This window comes from Heterodontus francisci, unplaced genomic scaffold (assembly GCF_036365525.1).
Source record: "Heterodontus francisci isolate sHetFra1 unplaced genomic scaffold, sHetFra1.hap1 HAP1_SCAFFOLD_61, whole genome shotgun sequence".
Classification (NCBI taxonomy): Eukaryota; Metazoa; Chordata; class Chondrichthyes; order Heterodontiformes; family Heterodontidae; genus Heterodontus; species Heterodontus francisci.
The window spans coordinates 10268938-10280532 of NW_027141441.1; positions in this window are offsets into that span (position 1 = coordinate 10268938).

Sequence of the window (11595 nt, forward strand, 5' to 3'; positions counted from 1 at the left end):
CTGGAAGCTGTGATGATGGGGACCTCAAGAGGCCGAGATGAATCATCCACTGAGCAATTTCTGACTGAAGATGGTTTCAAATGCTCCAGCTTCATCTTTTGCACTGACGTGCTCGGCTCCAACAAAATTGAGGATAGGGATGTTTTTTGACCCTCCTCATCTGGTTCGTTATTTAATTGTCCACCACCATTCATGACTGGATACCTAGTTTCTCAGGGCAGTGCCGTAGGCCCAACCATCCTCAGCTGTTTCATTGATGGCTTTCTCTTCAACATAAGTCAGAAGTGGGAATGTTCGCTGATGATTCACAACTCCTCAGATACTGAAGCAGTCTGTGCCTGCAAGCAGCAAGACCTGAACAACATTCAGGCTTGAGCTGATAAGTGACAAACAACATTCTTTGATCTGATCCTGAGGGAGATATCCGTGCGTGGAGTGGCGGGATGTATGGAGAGTGATTCTGAAGAGGGTGTCTGAGCCTGGAGGGAAGAATCTGTGGTGAGTGGTCCTCAAAGGATATCCGTGTCTGGAGATTTAGGATCTCTGAAGAGGGTCTCCGAGCCCATAGTGCTGGGATGTATGGAAAGTGATCCTGAAGTAGGTGTCCGAACCTGGAATGGCGGGATCTGTGGAGAGTGATCCTGAAGTGGGTGTCCAAGCCTGGAGGGCAGAATCTGTGGAGAGTGATCCTGACGAGTGTGTGTAAACCTGGAATGGAAGCTTTCTGTGGAGGTACAGGTGGAGGCCATTCATTCCCAGTATTTTAAAGAGGTTTAGCATAACTTATATGTTTTTACTCTATGCCTCTATTACTAAAGCCAAGTGTCCTGTTTGCTCTTAGCTACCTTTTCAATCCTTCTCACATTGGTGTACATTGTCTCTCTGCTCCTGCACCCAGTTTAGAACTGTAACGTTTCATTTATATGGCATTCTTCCTTCCAAATTGTATCACTTCACACTTCTCTGTGTAAAATTTCATCTGTTATGTGAAAGCCCATTTTACCATTTTTTTTAAAGTTCCCCTGAAGTGTGTTACTATCACTGGCATTGGACAAAATTCCTGAGCATTCTTTGATGCTATCTCCATAGACAGAGCAATCTTTTACGCGAGCTCAAATGTAGGATTTTGTGTGTTTCGTATCTTATTTCACCCACCAATATAAGCACAAATATGTCACGTAAATCTTGTTTACTGCAGTCCCTGCTGCTGTTTGCTGCCTATATTTACAGGCTTTTATCTCAACCTCGTCACCATGTTCTCTAATATATTCAGGGGGCATCAGCAGAGAAAATGTTCACCAAGCATGGCAAGTGCAAGGAAATGTTTATTTATGTCATTATGTCATGAACATAATATACAAATTTTTACATGTGTGAATCATCAAGATATGTCTTCAGAAATGGAACCCTGTCACAATAAACACTGTCACCTTTCAATGTTTAGCAGACAGGTTTGACGGCCTGATGTGTGTGATTCCCATATTAATGTGTTTGTACAAAGTTCGGGGAAAGATGGAGATACGAATAATTTACAGGGAAATCTTTTAAACATATTACCACATCTCTCACTCACAAAGATCTGCAAACACATGGATTCAGAAAGAACCTGAGTACAAAATCAGCTAAAATAAACACAGCCAGAGAGACTTGCGATAACCTGCAGCTCAGGGAAAGTACATGATGTTATGGAAGGGATTCTGCTTCCTTTGTTAAAATATTTTTTGAAGAAGTCATAATCAAACTGAATAAATGTAGGACCAGTTCTTTTTCAAGAGGGCACCAAAAGGACCAATTTGGCAACTATGTTTACTGGTTGTCACATGATTCAAGTTAAATATAGAACAGAAACCCTGGTAACCGGGAGAAATGTGGTTAGTGAAGTCAGTCAAGCCCCTTGAATGGACAACCTTGGCAGCAGCAGCGCAAACCGAAGACAGCAGAAAACTCACAACCTTTGGTTGTACCAGTCAGTGTGTTTTACCTGCTGGAGTGAGCAGCTGATAAAGTTAGCCTGAAGAATCGTCAAGGAAGGAGAGAAGACCACAACCCAGTTTGTTTTCCAGAAAATCTTTAAAAGACCCTGAGAAGTCCATTGAGTTAATTCATCTTGTCGCATGTCTTTGAAGAAGGCCTGCTAAAATTAATTCTCAATGCCTTCTGAAAAGAACTGTTCGAAAATACCCTAGTGACCTGTCGACGTATATTCGGAAGTTAGACTGTATTCCAGTTTTGGAGCAACATATCTCATCTGATGATTTCTTCAAAAATGAGCAAATAAACAGCCCTAGAGGTTGTTTTTGTCTGCAACAGAGTGCTGAATTAAAAAAAAAATCCCTTTTATTTTTTCAGCTATCCGGTGTGTGTGTGTGTGTGTGTGTGTGTGTGTGTGTGTGTGTGTGTGTGTGTGTGTGTGTGTGTGTGTGTGTGTGTGTGTGTGTGTGTGTGTGTGTGTGTGTGTGTGCGTGTGGCTCGAAGACAAAAAAAAGGACTTTAAAAGTTGTTCAAGGTGAAAAAGGAACTTTTAAAATGTCCACCTGTGTGTTTATGCTTTACTTCATGACTAGTTAAAACTTATTCGACAATAAATGGATAAATTTGTTGTCCATTAAAGAAACCTGGTCAGTGTCTTCTATTCTGGGAAAAATAGAGTACATGACTGACTGTATCAGTAAGTGGGAAAAGTTAAAATAGATGTTGTGACCTGTGGAGAAGTGGGATGAGAATAAAGAGTGCCCTCCTCTGCCCTTAGTTGTCACAGCATTTGTGATCTGGCTCAGTAGCTTAATTGGTTCGAGTGTTTGTCTAATTATCAGAAAATCTTGGATTCATATCCTTGCTTCAAAAGTTTAGCTATCAATCGTTTACATATGTTTTCTTGTGAACTTTAACTTTTCTTATGAATTTTATTCACAAAAGAGAACAGCTCAGTGGTTGCCTTTGTGAAGGATGTGAGTTTGAAATGGCTGTTCCTGCTCGGACAGATGTTCAGTGCTAATATTTCAACGGCAACTCAATCCGCTACAATTTCTTTGAGAGCAATGTGTTTGCAGTTGCATTTAACCTGGAAAACAGCTCAACATTAATCTCACTGAAGGAAAGTGTGACCGTGTTGTCTGTTTCAGAGTGTTTGTGTCGTTTTGTGTCTCTTTTAACCAAGACTATAACACGGCGCAAAGGGGTGGGTTGATCCGAGGTTTAGAATATATTATCATTCAGGAGCAAGAAAAATCAAAAGGAACAAAATAAGAAAACCCAGTCTCCAGATTTGAGAATCTGTAGATCCACTTTGGGAAAGTGAATCAGAGCAGAATGAAGGGTGAACTGTCCGACTGCCCAGAAGAGATGAAGACACAGCTCAGTCAGCACGTTCCCCTGGTTTATGATGCTGGAACATTCCTCACACTGAAATTATTCAATCAATATTCATCTCCCAAGTCGGTCTGAGGCTGTGCCTCTCTGATCACGTGGAGTTAAAGCAATGCTTCCAGTCAGTTAGTTCAGTTGTCATTTCATGAGAAATTAGAAGTTATCATGACTTCGTCAGTGACCTCATGGTTCAGGTGTCTGAGTGATGTTAATCATGATGTGATGAATTGATTGTATGTTCCAGTCTTTCAGTGGTGGGTTTTCACACTGAGTTGAAACGTGTTGGACATGGTCTGGAAATGTTTCACACCGTTCCATTCCCAACAGGCCATCACCTGATGTGATGGAAATTCCATTTACTTACAGAAGCTACATTTCCATCATTGCACATCTGGCTGCACAGTCAGGATCTGAGCTGAAGGTGACCGTCCTGCCCAAATTTCCATAGAGGCAAAAAAGACATGTGATGGGTTACTTGCACAAAGCTGGGTGATGAGGTGTTTGAGAGGTTAAGATGATGGATTATTAATTCCTTCTGTTTTACATGTATGAGTTTGAATCCCATCTGCATCAACAGTTTATAAAATGTTCAATCCATTGTTTCTTCGTAATTCACCAGCTTTTGCAGAAAGTAGGACTTAAGCTGTTGCAGTACCTGTTAGAAAGATAGTCGAAGTTATTCTGAAGCCATCTTCCAATGTCATCTACATGGAAGCGGGATTTTAAAGGATAAGATGTAGTTTTTAAAAGTCACTTCAATCTTACTCGAGTCTTTACAAAGAAGCCAGGTAAATCTTTGATGAAAACTCATATACATTTAGAGATCTTTTAAAAGCACTTCAATCTTGTTAATAAAAAGTCAGATATAAATTTAAGAACTCTGATAAGGCTATGCTAAAAAGTTACATACAACTAAGAAACAAAATACAACATTTAAAATGTCTGAACTCCCTCTGAAAGTTGACCCCTGCTGCTGCCGGTGTCTTCCTGGAATAGTGGAGCTGTTGTGTCAACAGAAAAGTCCTTCCCGAGCAGCCCTGAGCCAGTTGGTACCGGCTCCAATCCAACCAAGGTAAAAATCAGGATACATTGTGGGCAATGAGCCCAAATTGCTGAACTACAGGTCCCTGTCACTTTAAAGAGTGGGCTGGTGCGATTATGATCAGAGGCTCCTTCTGAGCACATTTCGCACCACCACAACTTCCAGATGCTGGTGTTAGTGTGTGCATGTACCGGCAGTTGCAGTGCTGTTCAGACCCTCAATAGCAGTGAAAGTCTCAGTGTTCGCCGCCATTGGGACTGTAAAATCCAGGCCAATATCTCACAGCCCTGTTAGATTTGCTCTCCCTCTGTACAAAATCAAACTCCACACAGTGTCTTTCACTCACTCCTGTTTCCAGCCCTGATGGTGCAGAAATCCCCTCTCAAAGGTACACAATCCAGTTGATTTCTGATCAAATATCTCCTTCCTCATTCAATAGAGGAAACAGAGACATGAACAGGAGTCAGGTGCAAGAAAGATTCACCAACAGAGCAAAGAAAGGCACCAACAAAAGTCACACCTACGTTCCAAATCATTTCACAGGAATATTCTTTCACTTGTTTTGTAAGATGACTGCAATAAATCTGAAAATGAGCACCATGGGGTTTGTGTTCACTCGTCACTTGTTCTCCTGTGTTTGTCTGTCAGGTTTGTAATTCAATTTGTATTGGATATTGAAGAGAATCCCTTTTCAAGATGATTGCACATTGTATTGTGTTTAAAGCAACCAACTTGTAAAATGGCAGATAATGAATGTTTCAATACCTGTGTGACCAGATTCTTCCAATGCTTTTCAACAGCTAGATTGATGATGCTTGTCATCTGTATCCTGTGGCGAATGGGAGAGGAGAATAAAAACATGGTGCATGAACAGGACAGACTGTGTAAAATGGGAGCACAGAAATACTGCCACCTCATTGAAAGTTAATGAGATTTATTCGAAGTCAGACACCTGTCCACAATGAACAAGTGAATACATTAATTGTCCACTTTCAATCTAAATGGGACTGAGGTTCCAACAGAGAAGTTTTCTGGAAAATACCTGCTGCAGTTTTAAAATTGATGAACTGGAACATCTTATACTAACTTTCAAATAACTGTAGTGATTGTATAGTTCTCATAGTGGAGAGAAGGAGTTGTTCATAAATAGAAGCAGAAAGACACATTTGTGGATTGGTGAATGAGCTTTATCTTTCTGAAATGTATTTGCCCTTTGGTTGCAGGTCACTGGAAATTCTTTTATACATTTCAATTGCAGCAGCAGCAGTTAGCAGCAAAATGTCTGATTAATCAGAGTAGTGGGTCTGGGAAACACTTAAACAGCCGAGACCCTGTAAAACAGAACTCCAAGTAATAGTTTAAATAAGGCACTGAACTGACAGAGCGGTAAAGGCCTGCTCAGGTCAGGAAAAAAACCCGACACGAACCTGACAGAACCACATTGGACCCGAGCCCGACCCGGCCCGAGTATCTCCATTTATTCCCACGCCCAAACTAACCCGAGCCTTACCCGACCACCGGAATGTTCACTTTACCTACCTCCCGATTCCGAATCTACAGGAAGCTGCAGCATGAGCGCAATGACATCATAGAGATGCTCACTTGCTCACTGAGCAGACTCAGAGTTTCCCTCCTTGACGTCCCATACTCCCAGCTGAGGTTGGCTTTTCAAGTTGACACTTATTAAACTCAACTTCCCAGCAGTGCAAAATTTAATACTCACTGTGTGTGTCACACCCGGACCTAGCCTAACCTGGACCCAGCCTGACCTGAACCTGACCCAACCTGATCCGAACCTGAAAGCCCGGAAGAGCGACCCGACACGACCCGAACCCGACACAGGTCGTCGGGTCCCTTCGAGTTCAGGTCGGGCAGCAGGCCTTTCCAGAGCGGAGGTCAGATGAGGATTGAATTGCTTTCAATCACTGAATCTAAACAAGAAGTAAATCTGTCAGGAATGGAAGACTTAGCTTTATCTGTGAGCTTGTGGCGCAACGGTAGCGCGTCTGATTCTAGATCAGAAGATTGTGTGTTCAAATCACATCAGGCTCAGTTATGTTTTACAGCAGCTCAAGTTCCTGGATTTTATCTCAGAAGAAAGTTCGTTCTTTTGGAATGTTCAGTGAATGTTTGAATTTCAATATCAACTTTAATAGATTAAAGTCCTGATTTCTGGTTCCGTTCCATTTCCATGCTCAGTTCTTATTTCACACTGTTTTATATCAGAACAATGTTTCAGGGATGTGATGTGTCCACTGTTTGTGCAATCGCTCTGTCACCCAGCGTGAGAAATAAAACACAAACCGCCCAGCGTGCGGCTCAAACCCATACCTGGCTCTGTCTATAGGCCACTTAGTTCAGTTGGTTAGGACGCAGTGTTGATAACAACAAGGCTGTGGATTTGATCCCCATGTGCGCTGTCACATGGTCAGTCATTAATCTGACACATTTTTGTAACACTTAAAATCCAACTTTTAGATGCAAACAAGTTTACATAAAATGTCAGAGGAAACTTATTTTGAATAACATCCATTGTATCTTTGTCACTGGTCTGGAGTAACACAGAATTCTTTCCAATTATCTTCCGTTTGCTGATAAACGTTGAACTCGTGGCCTGTTCTCGTTAATGGTCACGAGCAGCAAAAACAGACAGAGTGAGTCTGACCCCCCAGAGATGTGGAAAAGGCTTCAGTTTGGGACAAATGCAGCAAATCAAATGTTCACCCTGCCCCGAGAGAGTCAAAAACTGGGGGAAAGGACACAAGGAGATAGAGAATAAGCTAAAGCAGACAATGTAAATATCTCCCATCCTTGATATCTCTCTATTCCAATCCAACCTTCAGAGTTGGGTAAATAATTTCAGTGTAAATTGTGCAATTCGAGAGTCAAAACTAAATGGCGATGCAGAATAAAGGAGAACTGCCAAAACCCCAGATTGAACCAGGGATCTTCAGTCGAACACTCTCCCAACTGAGCTATTTCAGTCTCACAGGCTTGGGATGATAAGTGGCATGTAACATTCGCACCACACAAGTGCCAGGCAATGACCATCTCCAACAAGAGAGAATCTAACCATCTCCACTTGACATTCAATAACATTACAATCACTGAATCCCCCACTATCAACATCATGGGGGTTACAATGGGAAGCCATACAAATAACGTGACTAGAAGAGCAGGTCAGAGGCTTGGAATCCTGAGGTGAGTAATTACAGTGCAGCTGTTGGCTCCACCCCAGGGGCTGAATTTGTTCTGTAAACTATGAAGCAGCTTCTCTCAAATCCCAGGTTTATGATTAAATCCTCTTACAAAAGCCCCAAAGTGTGATATATTCCTCTCACTCATCCATGACTCCTGACTCCCCAAAGGCTGTCCACCATCTGCAATTCACAAGTCAAGAGTGTGATGGAATACTCTCCACTTGCCTGGATGGGTGCAATTCCAACTCAAGAATCTCAACATGATCCAGGACAAAGCAGCCCGCATGATTGGCACCCCATCTACAAACATTCACTCCCTCCACCATCGACGCACAGTGGCAGTCGTGTGTACCGTCTACAAGATGCACTGCAGCAATGCACCAAGACTCCTTCGACAGCACCTTCCAAACCAGCGACCTTTACCACCTGGAAGGGCAAAGGCAGAAAATGCAGGGGATACCACCACCTGCAAGTACCCCTCCAAGCCACACATCATCCTGACTTGGAACTATATCGCCGTTCCTTCACTGTCGCTGGATCAAAATCCTGGAACTCCCTTCCTCACAGCACTGTGGGTGTACCTACCCCACATGGACCGCAGTGGTTCAAGAAGGCAGCTCACCACCACCTTTTCAAGGGCAATTAAGGATGGGCGGTCAATGCTGGCCTAGCCAGCAACGCCCACATCGCATGAATGAATGAATAAAAAAGTGAAGTATCCCTTGTGTCATTGTTTTGGTAGAAAATATAACCCTGATGGAATTTCCCCTCCCAATCACACCTCACTTCACAGAACAAAGAAAATGGAGAAAATTTATGGCACAGACTGAGACCATTTAGCAATCGTGTCTGTGCCAGCTGAAAAAGAGCGATCCAGCCCAATCCCACTTTCCAGGTCTTGGGAATGGGATCCGAACGGATCTCAGAGCTCACATTATGTGAATGTTCTATTGAAGTATTGGTCAGCTGATATACCAGGGGAGATTCACACTGTTAGACACGGTGTGAAATACATTCAAGTATTTATAAAACATTACAACATGTGAGGAATATTCCCCATTGCTTTCTCAGCACTGATGGATTGTGAAGTGGGAGACAGCCAGAAGTCCCATTGGTCCACACTGACCCTGAGCTGAGAATGAAATGAGACAAAGTTCAGACTTCAGCAGCGAGATGCTGCAGAGAGGTAAGAGTCCTGAATCAAGGAGAGACTTTCTCATCCTGCTGTTGAATCTCATTTCAAACACTCCTTGAACTCTCTGCCGAGGAATTCAGAGATGGAGAATGCCTGTAAAATCAGCCTAGAAAGGAAATGAAAGACACCCACCGTGGGGCTCAAATCCAAAAACTTGAGATTCAGAGATTCATGCTTTCATTGACTGAGCTCACCATGCCTGAGACAGTGTCCCTGTCCTGTCTGTTATTGGACAGTGCAGCTGTTGGCTCCATCCCAGGGGCTGAATTTGTTCTGTAAACCATGAACCAGCTTCCTCTCAAATCCCAGGTTTATCAATAAATCCTCTTACAAAAGCCCCAAAGTGTGATATATTCCTCTCACTCACCAAGAATAAAAGTTACATCTTTTGCTCCTTTTACCTTCCAAACATTAACTTCTATTTTGCTCAGCATTTATTTCTCTCTCCTTTTTATGTTGTGCATTTCCTAATAAACATTTCATTTCAATTATTTATGAGGGATGAAATGAACAGAAGAGATTTTCTGCAATGGTACCAGGGGTGTGGGACAGAGTGAGTGGTTCGGATCTGGAATACACTGCCTGAGAGTGTGCTGGAGGCAGATTCAATCGTGGTTTTCAAAAGGGAATTGGATAAACACCTGAATAGAGAAAATTTGCAGGGTTACAATGAAAGGGCAGAGGAGTGGAATTAGCTGATTTGCTCTTGCAAAGAGCTGTCATGGACATGATGGACTGAATGGTCTCCTTCTGTACTGTAACCATTTGATTCCTTGATTCTAACTCTGTCAAAGTTGTTCTGAACTTGCTCTGCTCCAAGGAGAACAACCCCAGCTTTTCCAGTCTCTGCACATAACTGAGGTTATGAGGAACCATGGGGAACCCACTGTAAACCTTCCTCCAGACAGAAATACAACTGTTCACCACCATACTGTGACCCAGCTGTTCACATGATTTGGATGTGGGGACCAAATGTAGTATTTCCAAGTTTGCAGATGACACAAAACTAGGTGGGAATGTGTGTGGTGAGGAAGATGCAAAGCGGCTTCAAGGGGATTTGGACAGACTTAGTGAGTGGACAAGAAAGTGGCACATGGAATATAATGTGAAAAGATGTGAGGTTGTCCACTTTGGTAGGAGAAACAGATGTGCGGATTATTTCTTAAATGGTAAGAGATTAGAAAGTGTAGATGGACAAAGGGGCCTGGGTGTCCTTGTCAGTAAGTGACTGAAAGCTAACATGCAGGTGCAACAAGCAATTAGGAAGGCGAATGACATGTTAGACTCTATCGCAAGAGGATTTGAGTACAGGAGTAGTGAAGTCTTGCTTCAATTGTATATAACCTTGGTTGGACTGCACTTTGGAATACTGTGTGCAGTTTTGGTCCCCTTACCTTAGGAAGAATATCATTGCCATCGAGGGAGTACAACGAAGGTTCACCAGACTTGTTCCCGGGGTGGCGGGACTGTCCTATGAAGAGATTTTGGGGAAACTGGGCCTGTATTCTCTAGAGTTTCGAAGAATGAGAGGTGATCAAATTGAAACTGACCATGTATTTAAAGGGATAGACAGGTAGATGAAGCTATTTCCTCCGGTTGAGGAATCTAGAACCAGGGGACACAATTTCAACATGAGGGGAAAGTCACTTAGGACAAAGATGAGGAGAAATTTCTTTACTCAGAGGGTTGTGAATCTTTGGAATTCTCTACCCCAGAGGGCTGTGGAAGCTCAGTCATTGAGTATGTTTAAAGCAGAGATTGACAGATTTCTAAATACAAATGACATAGGGGATATGGAGATAGTGTGGGAAAAAGGCATTGAAGTGGACGATCAGTCATCATCATATTGAATGGCGGGGTCGGCTCAATGGGCTGAATGGCCTACTCCTGCTCCTATGTTCCTATCAGTCTGTAAACTTCATATCCATGCTGTCATTGTCCCTTTTATTCCATGGGCTTCAGTTTTACTGGCAGTCCAGTATGTGACATCATCAAGAAGGTTTTCAATAAGTTAACTAAGGAGAAATTGTTTCCAGTGGCAAAAGGGTCAGTAACCAGAGGATGTATTTATCAGGTGATTGAGAAAAGAACCAGAGGCGAAATGAGGAATGATTTTTTTATACGGTGATGTGTTGTGATCTGGAATGCACTGTCTGATCAGGACTTGAAAGCAGATTCAGTAGTAACTTTGAAAAGCAATAGGGATAAATACTGGAAGGAAAATGTACAGATTACAGGAAAAAGCTGAGCATCAGAACTAATTGGATAGCACAACCAAAGAGACAGCATTGACACAATGGACCAAATGGTCTCCTTCTTTGGGTATCATTCTTTGGTTTTATGAACATAATGTTGGTACAATTGCTTGAGTTGGAAGGGAAGTGAACCCAGATTCCGGGTATTCTAAACACCAGATCCAAACCAACTGAACAAGCCTGTTGTTTAATCTCTGTTTTTCACACCAGCTTCTCCTCGCTCTTTCTGTGTTTCCAGCCTGGTCTGTTCCTCTGACCTTCATTCCTGACACTCTATTGAGAATGGCCAACTCACTGCACCTCTCACTCACACCGTCACTCCACCCCTTCACCCACTTCCAAACCTCTCTGTTGAACAGCACCTCACATCTGCTCCTCTGCTCCGTTAATGTAACAGGAAAACATTTTCAAACAGACATTTCCAGATCGTGAACGTTCCAGTAAGACAAGGTAAAAATCAGATTCATTCACTTTAAACACAGAGAGAGCAGCTCTCCCTGTTCAGTCTAAGGAGCAGATGTAGTTTCACTCCCATTA